The sequence below is a fragment of the Tauraco erythrolophus genome, chromosome 14 (genome assembly GCF_009769465.1).
Source record: "Tauraco erythrolophus isolate bTauEry1 chromosome 14, bTauEry1.pri, whole genome shotgun sequence".
NCBI lineage: Eukaryota > Metazoa > Chordata > Aves > Musophagiformes > Musophagidae > Tauraco > Tauraco erythrolophus.
The window spans coordinates 7,038,934-7,051,904 of NC_141478.1; the positions used below are offsets into that span (position 1 = coordinate 7,038,934).

General features: G+C 40.9%; 1 protein-coding gene across 4 annotated transcripts in view; it reads right to left on the reverse strand.

The window, feature by feature from the left end:
- CHD2 (chromodomain helicase DNA binding protein 2) overlaps positions 1–10,280 on the reverse strand; it is a 74,953-nt gene extending 64,673 nt beyond the window's left edge. The window contains exons 1-3 of one of the 4 annotated variants that reach the window (XM_086620027.1): positions 10,213–10,280; positions 1,435–1,506; positions 628–713 (exon numbers count right to left, since the gene is read on the reverse strand). The gene's annotated coding sequence lies outside the window, so the exon portion shown is untranslated. Of the gene's footprint in view, positions 1–627; positions 714–1,434; positions 1,507–3,203; positions 3,386–4,179; positions 4,240–5,778; positions 5,798–10,212 lie in introns of those variants that run through there. The other 3 variants (XM_086620028.1, XM_086620025.1, XM_086620026.1) reach the window with 3 other exon arrangements.
- Between the last annotated feature and the right edge of the window lie 2,691 nt (positions 10,281–12,971).

The following is a 12,971-nucleotide window of genomic DNA, read 5'->3' on the forward strand; positions in this document are numbered from 1 at the left end:
GATCCCCCACTTTTAATTACACAGTGGTAAAAGAATGACTCAAATGTAACATGTTACTCTGTCTCTAAAGGCAGGACCTTAAAGCATAAAAAAAAAATTAAAAAACTAAAGCATTAGAAAACTTATTTGTTTATACTGCAAGGACAGGAAGATACTTCATAATGACTGGGTGCAGGTTTTGGCTCTTAAGAGCAAAATTTACACTGAAAACAGAATTTCTAAGTTTACTGTATAAAAACAATTTATTGGAAAGGAAAAGCTTATGCATGTCACTTGCTAATAAACCAATACCTTGAACTGAAGAAGCATATCCAAAGTTTGATTAAACTGAATGTCCTCAGTAGAGAAGGCAACCCTTGTAATCACAGCTTTATTTTACATGTTGACATGGATGTGTCAGATTCTTAAAAAAAGTCTTATTTATAAGTGACTATAAAAATCTTACAAGATGTGTAAGGAATCATTAACATTACTGTATTTAGAACATACTAACAGTTTTCAAATGCACTAAAACTTGAAAGAAAATTCAACAAGGTAAAACATTGTAGCTTTATTTTGAAAAAAAAAAAAATTACTTCCAGAATAATTAGAAAAAACAAAACTAAACTAACAGTGTAAGTAACATACCTGGTATGCACAGCACAGAATTTTACTCAAGGTCTTTTACCCAACCAGCCATCTGAATCTTTGGAAGAACAATATCCAGTAATAGCCTTTAAAGAAAAAAAAAAACAACACACAAACCCAGGTTTGTCTGAAATAAAGGTACATACAGATTCTACCTACAGTTCTGATGTTCTCAACCAATATGAACTTTTCCAAACACATCAGGGATCTTACAATTAGTAAAAATTTTACCTACAGTACAAAAACTTAAAAAATCTATCCCTTGCTAAGCATTAGCATTCAGGTCTCCAAAAATCGAGAAACAGGCCCCAAAAATCTCCTTCTATATAAATACCTGAAGTCTAGAGTTACTACTGTCATATGCAAATTCTACAATATTCCCAAGCGTTACTGCTACAAACTCATTAGGTACAAAAAACCAAACAATTAAAAAGTTCAATGCATGTTTTCACTGGTGAAATGGCACACAGACCTTCTGGGCTTATATGAAAATACTGTCATTTCCCACCCAATACAATGCATTTTGTATATGTGTGTACATATACAAAAAAATAACAATCCACTTAATAGCCTTAATAAACTAAAATTTATACAGGAGTAGCAGTGTAAACACCACATTAAGACAGTCTACCCATAAAAGCCTTTTTTTACATGCAGATAAGAAGTCCAAATAATTTATAAAATGTGTCCTCTGCCATTTAAAATAAGATTTTTTTTTCTCATCTGCACAGCAGCAAAAAGGCAAATTCCAAGATCAAAAAATAACTAGGATATGAACATACTCCCACAAGTTATAACCACTCTTACCTAAGAAAATAACGTATGAACGATTCTTCTGGAAGCCAGTCAGGAAATAAGGTATTGTTCATGGAATTCTACCTAAAAAAAAAGAAAGTATGGAAATTTTCAGCATTTTGCTTTAGAAAAGCAGAACAACTCAGATGCTTTATATTTATTGATCTTTAGGTAATTATTAAGTTAGGAAAAACTTATGATAGCAGTAACTATCTTTAGAACTCAACTCTAAAAATAAAAGTACGGGTGTCTGTACATACTTGGCTGAGGGAAAACACTGGAGATGAAAAGTGACTGACATACAACATGTATGATCTATATTTTTGCACAAATAACTGCAATCTGCTCTTCTATCCCCTATTACTTTAATTTTTAATGACTTAAAGATCAAACGTTTAGTCAGTTAAAGATTTTGTTTTAAGAGTAATTTATCACGCAATACCTCTCAGTCTTTGTACTTTTTCTGCCACATTAAAGTCTTTAGAAGAAGCCTATGCAAAATTAAACCTCTACTGACAGTAATTTTAAAATGGCTTCTGTCATCAGCTTCTCTAAATTTTAAGTCATAAGTTACTTGAACGCCCAAAAAAAAGACTTTTTTTTGCCCTTCAGAATACAGTTTTAAAACCTTCAGCTTCTGTAACCTTTAATCAGATCCCAAACTATGCTCTGGAACACAAGGAACACCATATTTGCACTACCACTAGTCAACTTTTCTCGCCTCTTGTGAAAAGGCTGAACATTCTATTTTGCAGCAGTTGTATTTATCACCACTATTTCACACTCTGGAAGAAATCTGGAATAATTCTGTAAGTATGTGGGTAATTTAAAAAAAAATAACGTTACCTTAAAATATATGTAAATATAAATAAAAATTCGTGTATCTTCTATGAACAAAAATGCAGAACCATTAAATAAAACACATTAAGAGCAATTTATTTTTAGAGATACTTAGCTGCTATTTCATTTTCAGCAGCTGAAAGAAACATGTCAAAGCTATTAAAAAAACTATCCCCTAATATATTAAAAACAAAAAAAGAAAAACAGAGCAGACACCCACCTAAAGCTAGAACTTTCTTTTCAGCGAAGTGTGTATGTCAGAACCTGTTCTACACTGCAGAACTGTTGCTGGTGTTACAAAATCACCATAATCCAAATCTCAAATAAAGATACCGAACACTTTGCATAAAGGTGACAGAAGTCCAATGTCTGCTGAAACTTGTATTTATATTAAAAAAAAAAAAGGCCAACTTTCATTGTCATAATGACGGATTCGTTTTTGCAAAGGAAGTACCGAAAAACGTAGATTTAGCCCCAATTGCAACATTTAAAACCTGCACGGAGTTTTATAATCCTGTGCAAGTGTACATCACATAAATCCAACAAATACAGCTATGCACTATCACCAATTAAAACTAAAGTTCTTAAATATTTACCTCTTGCTCTACTACAGTGACTTTTTATACATTTGGAATTACATTTTTACCCTTGAATTGGTAAATGCTGATTGCGAGTCAATGCAAAACAAACATCAGGCATTCCATTTAAACTTGCATTTTTAGAAAGTCTTGCGATAGGTGTTGTACAACTTCTAAATTATTAACAATCGAAACAACGATAAAAACGCTACGTAAACAGAAATGACTGCAAGCTCCCTGAAAAACGCATAAGCTGAATACTAAAAACAAAACTGACATCCAATAAATGCTTTTTAAAAAGCTTTTAATGTCACATCAAAGCCATTCGTTTCCTTATCATGTAATTCATATTTAAGTAACTACCTTTTCTTCTCATAGCGTCTTCTAAATCACAACTGTAGTATTTTGTCAACTTTAAACTGTAGACTTGGCATGACCGAGCTTTGGTTTTTTTAACCTTGTAAGTTTTTGTATCGCCGTTTTAATAGCAAAATCATACTGCACGCAATTCTTAAGAGTTTTCTTTAAAGTTCTGCACCTGAACTGCTGTTTCTCAAGTGAAGTAAATTTCTATCTATTGTTTCAGTAAAGTACTAAGCTGTCTCATCCGCAGCCAGTTTTTTTTTTTCTTACTGGTTTAGAAAGAGTTAAAAGCCAACACCCCACAAAAAAAACACCAAGTTTTATTTTTAAGAGAAAAGGACATGGCGTCTTTGTTCTTACAAACTACGAAAACATATCACCAGCTGAGCAGCAATGGGCAACGAACGCTCTTTAAAGAGACACAGGCTCGGGGCTAAACATTTAACTGACGATGTAGTACAATCTTCACCTCTTCCCCCCCCCACCCCCCTTTACTGCTGCATTGGAGTTAGAAGCTGGTTTGCAGATGCCCCCCTTCCATGCTGCACTGGAGGGGAACCGGTCTGCAGCCCCCCCTCTCCTCCCTGCTGCATCGGGGAACCCGTCTGCAGCTGCCCCCATTCTCCGTGCTGCATCGGGGGACGGGGGCGCGGAGCCCCCTCAGTGCTGCATGAGCCAGGGGAGGGGGAGCGCTCATGCAGCCCGGGAGCCGACGGGTGTCAGCGGGGCGGCCGCCGAGCAGGGCTCCCTCTGCGGCACCCCTTCTCCCGCCGCTCCCTCCCCGAACCGCGCGGCTCCCCACTCACCCAAAAAGGGTCACGAACGGGGGTCCCCCCGGCTGCCCTCAGGGAGCGGCGGGGGGGGGGGGGGGGGCAAGGAGATGCAGGCGCCCCCTCCCCCTCCCGGCTCCAAGGACATTTTGTTTTTCCTCTCAAGGACAAAGGACAATGAGAAGCGAGGAGACTCAAGCACTTACCCGGCGAAGAGCTACCCGCTGGCAGGCAACAGGGGCCCCGGGAACGGGGCGCTGCTCCCCTCCTCGCCCTGCCCGCGGCGGAGCACGGCCTCGCGCCCGCCCGGCGAGGCAGAGGCGAGGGCAGAGCTCCGCAGCCCGGCGCCATTGCCCTCCGCCCGTCGGCAGCCCCGCACGGCAGCCCGGCTCGCCGCCCTCCGTCGCCCCGGAACCCCCAGAGTGCCGGGCCCGACTTAGCCCCCGAGACCGGCACCCAGGGCGCTCGCCAGGCCTCCCCGCTCCGAGCGGCGGGGAAAGCGCTCGGGAGCGCGGCTGCAGCTGCGGCTGCTTCCCCGGCCATCTTGTGCCGTATGTGTGAGAGAGTCTCTCCCGTCTCCTCTCAACTCCTTCCTCCCCTCCCCCCCGCACAACATGGCCGCCCGCTCGCTACTCACTGCGGCGAGGAAGGGGCGGGCCCGCGCCCCTGCCCCCTACCTAGGGCGCCAAGCGGCCCCCTCCTCCCCGCGCCCCGCCCTCGCTGCGCGCGCGCCGCGCGCCGCTCCCCATTGGCCGCGCCGCGCCCTCCCCGCCAGCCCCCGAGCGCGCGCACCGCTCCCATTGGCTGCGCCGCTCCCTTCTTCGACCTCCCCACCCCAGGCCCGCGCTCATGGCGGCCGCAGCCTCGCATTGGCCGCGCTCTCCGCCACTCCCCCGCCTCCGCGCCCGCCGCCGGCCACTCCCTATTGGCTGCTGCCCGCCCGCTCGCGCCCCGTCCGCAGCAGCTGCGGCTCGGCGAGAGGCGGGCGGCGGGGTGACAGCTCCGGGCGCCCGCCCCGCCGGCGGGCCCGGGCCGCGCTGCCGCCCCTCCGCAGCCCCGCCTGGCCAGGGCGTCCCCGGCTCCGCTCCGCCTCGTCTCAACCGTGACCCCGCGCGGACTGAGCGCCGCCTTTTCTCCTAGCCCTTGTTCTTCTAAGTCTCTTTAATGCCTCGGCTTGCCCAAGGCGCCCCTCGCCAACCTGCGCCGGTCTGCAGTGAGGTTAAACCCCCCCAAACTGGCTCGTAAGAACCCCTCACCGAACGGCCCCAGTCTGCCATCGCGCCCTGTTCTGCCATTCCTACAAAACCCACCTCTGTTCCCATTAGCCCTCGATACACTGCAGCCCAGCCCGGGCCCTGGCACAGCCCACATGGAAAGCGGTGCCACAAAAACCCGTTTCTCTTGAGCCGAGTGCAGCCAGCTGCCCCGGGCTTCCTCTGCATTGCACACCCTCAGCTTGCTCCTAAACTCCCATGGTGGCAAGCACCAGAGCAACCATGTCACCTGCCTGTCTGCAGCATCAGCCCCAGTCCTCATCAATACTCCTCAAAAACATGCCTAAATAAAACTAGGTATCATGCTTTTTTAGCCAACACCATAGAAACTGTCTCATATGCCAATCTCACCAGGACACTGTCTCCTATTTTGACTACTGCCATGGAAACCACTTCAGATCAGCACAACAGAGGGGCATCCCTCACATTCTTGGTCACTGTCATTAACGCCCAGCCAGTCAGTTATGATGTTCCTCTGCAAGAGGCACACCCAGCAAACATGACAGAACGGCATAATTGATATTTACATACCTCAGCAGTCACTTTGAATGATATGCACGCCTTTCTCTTCCTTTTATTTGCACAGCTTGCTCCATTAAAAGCCGAAAGAAAGGTGTCCCATTCTTCCTTTTTTTATACTAATAATGTGGGTAGTTACTGCAGCAATTAAACCAACAATGCTTAAAATGATTATGGAAGGTTTCAGGAGCTAGTCTGGCATTTGAAATCATGCAGTTGAACTTTAGCAGCAATCTCTTGAGCTGGGTCCTGGAAAAGCCAGAAGTAGCTGGTCAGCTGAACAGAATCACTCACTGATATCCCTGAGGAGAAGTGATTCTGAGCCAAGAGATGCGTTTCCTTTAAAAATACACAGAAAAGCAGACCTCCCTGTAGAGGACAGCAAGGGAGGGATGCACACATCTACTGGCTTATAGACAATGGTGATAAGGTGGTTGCAGTCTTCAAAGAAAGGATGATTGTGGCCTGCATAAAGGTACCACACCATGGGAGCCTCCAGCTAAGGAATCAATGGTGGAGCAAAACAGCAGATACTGCATCTCACTGGAAGAGGGCAAAAAGCCTTTTTTCCCACCTCCACAAGAACTGAAGTTCTGATCTATGGAGACTATGGAGAGCAGGAAGCCTGTTCTACAACTTCATTGCCATTCAGATTCTTGCAAAGGCTAATCCTCTTGCTCTCAGTGGAACTACTCATGTGTATGTAAAGGTATTTGCATGGACAGAACCCAGATGCTGTTCTCCTTGGAAAACTACCAACTTCTAGTGAAGAAAGGGGAAAGGCAACCAAGAAGAAGGCAGGAACTAGATAAAAGTAGGGCACAGCAAAAGCACTTCTACTTATGCCGGCGTTTTCAGCCGACTCTGCAAAGTATGACTCCGCAGCTCAGACTGAGATGACAAGTTCGGCATACAGTTTCCAGCCTTTCTATTGTTTCTTCCCAGAATACTAGTACATTTCTAGAAAAATATGTAGTGTGATCACTTGCAATAACCAGGAAAGGGAGAAAAGAGATCAGGCATTCAAGACGTAATTGCACTTCACAAGAATAGTGTAATTCCAGCCAGAAGAGTTTAAGGTTGTCACTGAACAAGACCTAACCTGTAAGCTCAAACTGTTATCTGATTTTCTCTAGCTATACCAGGCTGTCTAGTATAATAGACTATTCCTCTAAAAAATAAAATCATTAATGTACATTTACAGACAGAAATATTTTTGAAAGTCAATTACTGAATTGCCTGCTACCTGTAACAAAAAAATTACTGGAAGTCTAATATCCTCATTAAATATATCCAGTGCAGCTCGTTTGCTTCCTGGCCACCACGGCCTAAAGGAGCTCCAAAAAAGCTTACACGAGTATCCATTACCTCTTCTGTTTCTTGGCTTCGAGTGAATTGTATGTATGTGAACATTAAGTACAGTCACCCTCCAGAGCCACAGCACTCATCAGAAAACTTTGCTGTTCGTGTACTGGTAACAGTCTGTTTGCTTTCTTCTTTCCTAAGTAGTCAGTAGAACACTGCTAGTTTCCTTTTTCACATTTCTCTCTCCTATGGTCAGCTCTGTATAAACACAAAATTCTCATTCCTACTGCCTCTGTGGTTACCCCCCCTTTTTTTTTTTTCCTTCTAACTTCAGCATTTTTACAAAACTGCAAATTCTTCCATACAGTTTATTTCTTCTCTTTTAGATGACATGCTTTTTGCTTTGTGTATCATTAGACCAAATACTTCAGCCATGTGTTTTATGAACCACAGGTCTGATAATAATGAAACAACTTAATGTTTCCATTACTAATTTGGTAACTATTTTCTGAGACTGCCTCTGCGGCTAGAATTTCAGAGGCACACAACCTCACTTTCTGGTACGCACCCAAACTATTCTCTTCTACCACCTTTTTTCCTTCTCCCCAGCTCCCATGAAGATTGTCACTTCTTTTAGGGACAACATGCAAAAGCTCACTGTAATTTGCCAGGGCAGTGTCCCTTCCCTACCTGCCCCAACATGCCCTCTGTACCAGAGGATACCAAAAGATCAGTGAAGTAGCTTGTTCTTTGTAATGCACAAGGTGCAAACGAAGCATACAGCTCCACAGAGACACAATCATAAAGGAAAGGCCAGAGATCCCACAGCAATATTTGACAAAATTGTTAAGTATTGTATCTGCCTTTTGAAGTGGAAAACAGGAGTCTAAATAAGACAGAGATGTGCAATGTCACCAAACTTTTCTTCGACCAAAACTCAATCACTTCTCAGGAGAAATCAATAATGATTTACTAGGCCCTAAGCTGAACGTAATAGTTTGGACTATTTCGATAGAGAATATGCAATCAAATGCCCTTTGAACACAGCAAGCTGTTTTGTGGGAGGCATTTAACTTCCTGCAAACTGAGTGTTCACAGAAATTGTCGCTTTGTCCTCAATAAAGCATAGCTCTATTTTCTATTTTTGTATGTAACCTGTAGTATGTTGCTAAAGCAAACAATTCACTTTTTTTTTTTCCTTCGGTTTCCTTCCTCAGTAATTCACTATTAAAATCACAGTAATTGTACAGGCAGATACAACCTACCTTCTATCACACTTCTGAAAACCTGGGATTTTGGAGCAGCATGCACAAAGACTCCTTAAGAGTACGGCTATGCCTGTGCTGCTGTCATCTGTGAGCTTTTCATAGCAGTGACAGAGCAACATCAACACACAGAAATGCAAATAAAGACAAAGTTCTTAGCATGGAAGCAACTTCCGTGTGTGATTGGTGAAAATTATTATGGTATATTGATCCTGGCTAAAGCTTTTTGCTAATGTCACAAGACAAGCAGCAACAACAGCTGCAGCAAGGGTAAAAACCAAGTCTAGCAATCAGCTTGTGCTATTCATTCTAAGTTCGGGGTCTGGAACTGGAATTCAAATCCAGACTTTTGTTCCAGCCTGTAATGAATAATTGCAAACACATCTACACACACAGAAAGAACTTTTACTTATGCCCTTTTTGTTTCTAGGATTTAACACTGAAAACTAAGATTATGATAATATGGTGGTTTTGCTGGCACTTTCATGGTGCTCTTGTTTAGAGCGACAAACCTTGTGAGCAGCAAGATTTATTACGCAGAATAATTAGAAACAAATTCTTATCAGAGTCATAAACATATGGTAAAGAAAAAAAATCTTTCCATCTGCTACGCCAAACTCCAGTGCTTTTTCAGTTTATTCAAAATGAAGCCATTTTAACCAAGATTCAGCTCTTTTTATTCCTGCTTTTGAAGAAAGATAAGTTATCAGTAAAAGTATAAAGACGTAATGGAAGTGAGAAATGGAACTGATATCTTTTGTGGAATTTAACTGTCTTTCCTAAGCAAATTTTTAACTTGTTTGTCACAACGCATCGAAGAGTCAATATTGTTTCTGCACATGTGATCTTGTGGCCTGAGCTCAAATTTTAGATCTGAGAGCTCTTGAACAACCTGCCCACCTCACTATTTCAGTTTTGCTTGAGTTCTTGTATACAATATGGCAATTAAAAGACCTGTAACTATTGTCTAGAGAGAGGATTAATTATTTTGCTTTATATTAACTCGACTGACAAATATACATACTTTTGCTTGAGAAATCAAGTCTACTTTTCTTAAGGAGCTTTGAAATTTGAAGTTCTCTGTTATTATTACAGATCATCTTCAAATTATCCCTTGTTGCCACCTTAGCTGTAAGAAATAGCAACCATCTCAGTCAAGGTACCTATGCCATATTTGGTCAGCATTTAACATACAGCAATTGCCTTAAATGGCAGTCTTGGAGGTATAAGAAAAGTGGGAAAGATACAGTAGCCCTTATTTTGATGAAATCTTATGACAGTTTTAAACTCTAGACTCTTTCAAAGGTAAAGAATTTGGGTGATTGTTTAACAGTATGTTTCACTGCTTCTTAAAGGAAGCCAGGGGAGCTTGGAACAACAGATCTGTTTCTTTACTCCTTTTTTTAACCCCTGCTACTTGTATGAAATGATCTGGTTTTTTAAGGTCAGTTTTGAGTTAACAAACTAGTCTGCTTGGCTTGGCAAACTTTTATAAGATGACTGGGACATGGTAGAAGAAAAATACTCATTGATCATTTGCCTGTACCTACTTAGATACTAGAATTTATAAAAATGCTAACAAGGTATTGCATGTCTCCTTACATGAAAAAGAATGATGTAACTTTGCTTATTAGTGAAATCATCTTTGAAAGCAAATAAGAAACTAATATTCACCTTCCCAGGAACTTTAATACCTATAGCTACAGCACACGAAGGCAGCTTCTGTGACTTGAGTTACACGCTTTAACTTCTCTGTATTGATGAAGTTTGCTGCTTGAAAACTTGCAGGACTGGAAACATGCAAGACTTAGACGTATTGGTAGGGTTTTAAATCTCCTTAGAAAGTAGAAACTGCCAATAGCGTTCTTTAGCTTACCATTGTGGCTGTAAATACAGTCTGCAGAGTCATAGGAGCATTCTGCTGAGCTGGGAGTTGGTCATCATTTTCAAGAGTCTGTAAAAAAAAAAAAGCATTGGCAAGATTAAGAGAGCCATACCCAATTTTATGTTTCTAAATAAAGATGCTGTTCTTTCATCTTCCAATATATCACTCAGTTGATATGTAAAGAGTCAAAGAAAATGTTTTATAACTTTTCAGCAAAATCTTCAGGATATTTGGATGTTAAACATAGCTGGGAAAAAATACATTTTTAGAAGATCTAGACAATGAAATTAAGACAGATTTAAATTCTAGCATGATTACTTCATTGGGCAGATTTAAAGTTAATTTTCCAAAGGCATTCATCTATCCATCCTTGAAATTTATTTGCTGCAAACATGAGCCAATAAAGCTTGATTGCTTAAGTGTTTGAGGAATATTATCAGAAAAGAGAAAACAGAACAAATCTGTGTTTACACATCAAAATCAAGGACCAAAAAGACCTCCAGCTATAAGCTCTGATTTTTATTTTCTACTAGCTCTCCATTTGAGTTCTAGTGGAGACTTTGGAAAGTTTAGATGACGAGGACAACACGTATACTTTCTCAGTAAATCTCCTTGGAGGTTTGGAGGCACAGGGGCTTCATACTAACCTTGCAAACATAATGAATTTCACTCAGATTGAACAAGATGGATTACAGCTACTCTATAATGAAAAGAAAAACAACCCAGGCCTCCAGAAACACAAGTATAGAACTGGGATATTTATTTCAAGTAAATTTCAAGCCTGTTTCCATCAAGATCTTCATTCTCATCTCTTGTGTGCAGGTAGCACTGTAGGGCATTTTATTGATTGGTATATAATAGTTGACAAAATGATGCATTATTCAGCAAATTGCCACACGCAGTGAAAAGAAACCATGATTTTTTCTGAAATCTTACAAGCGTATATTTTTTTATTTTATAGAGAGTCTGACAAAGCACTGAATCACACTGTTGTAACACACCATACACATAAAACAGAAGACCCCTTACATTTGTAGCTCAAAAGCTTCCTAATATTTTTCAACACTTGTAGAGTCCAATCCATTTTTGATGTAGTGATACTATATCAGGGACACACTTGAATTAGAATGTCACCTGAACAGAAATAGTTTCTGTGCCAGACTGATGTTTCCCATGAGCTTTTATATTTTCTTCCTACAGTCGATTCACTATTAACTGGCTCCTGCCAGAGCTTTATCCAGCTTGGAGCCCTGATCAGCCCAGGGACTAGAGCAGTTTTATGCATGTCAGGCATGTCCTGCATCTAAACTTGAGAATTAGCAGCTTTAACTGTTGCAGGCAACAGATTTGCATGCCAAAACAAATACTTTTTCTCTCTAACCAAGTCGTCAACAGCAATAAACTTCTCTCAGGTTGAAATCATTCACAGTGTATTTTTTATATTTAGTCCAAGATGAGTATTAGAAGGCGAGCTGGCAAGAAAATGCAAGCAGCCCAAGAAAATGCTGTCTGTACAGTCCCGTCTCAAAATGAGGTCGATGGCTTTTTCTACAATTAAAACGGCAGAGGGAACACAAGACATCTTGGGTGAGACATCGTCACTGTCTGAAAAATCTGCAAGTTTCATTTCAATTTCACCCAGCAGAACACACAAACAAGGTTCTATGTGCCTAAAAGATCATGGAATCACATGACTTATTTTCTTCAAGATTTAACAGTAGATTTAACAAATTATTACCTCTCTCTACAGATATCTTTTGTTTTCAGATCTAGAAACATTTAGATTAATAAAAAAAGCTGAGATTTTGATCTCGTTACTCCAAACAGACAGGCCTTAAGTTATGTGCCTGTGCCTTTAATTCAGCACTGAGTAATTACATTCAGGTCAGTGGAATCACTCCAGGTCTTTCTTGGTGTGTCTAAACGGAATGCTGTCCTAAGGATTTAGAAACATATGAAGTGAATTTAGGAATGAACATATATGTCAGTACATGGAAAATGTAACTACCATGAACTAACTCAGTCCATAGAAGGGAAACAATATAAAGCAGAGGTCAAAATTTCAAGAGTAAGAGCAAGCACGTAGTTTTGCACATGCAGGTATAATTGCATCACTACTCTTTGTATTTTCCCCAAGATTTATTTTTCTTGCCTATTTTTATTAATAATGGCAAAAAGAATAACACAAATTAAATTGTGGTAGGTACGTCACACCTCTTATTCACCTCCTTCAGTAATCCTTTGAAACCTTTCCTTAAAACAGAATATTGTCTATCAAGAGAACAAATGTTAGACTTAAGTAGAGGCAAATAGGTCAAAATAAAAAGCATTTAATCGGGAAGCTATCTAAAATTTTCTTGTAATGAACCACACATGTTACTGATACCAAACAGTACATTTGAACACTCTGACCTAGTGTACAAGATAAATGAGACCACAGAACACTTTGCAGGAAGAAAGTGTGGGTATCATGAGTTTGTATGTATAGGAGATAAACATCAAATGCTTGAATAACTTAGAATCATAACATGAACAAAAATGAAACATTGGGAGTTTAATAACTGGCTTTTTTTTCTTAAACTCCAATTACTAAGATATTGTGCTCCTGGCTAGCATATCAGGTGCTGATAATGAATATTCAGGGACAGTACTTTTGCTGCATGCACAAAAACTGTTCTGTTCAAAAGATTAATAAAGGATTATTTTTTATATATATATACACACACTAAAAATAATAAAAATTGCAACCA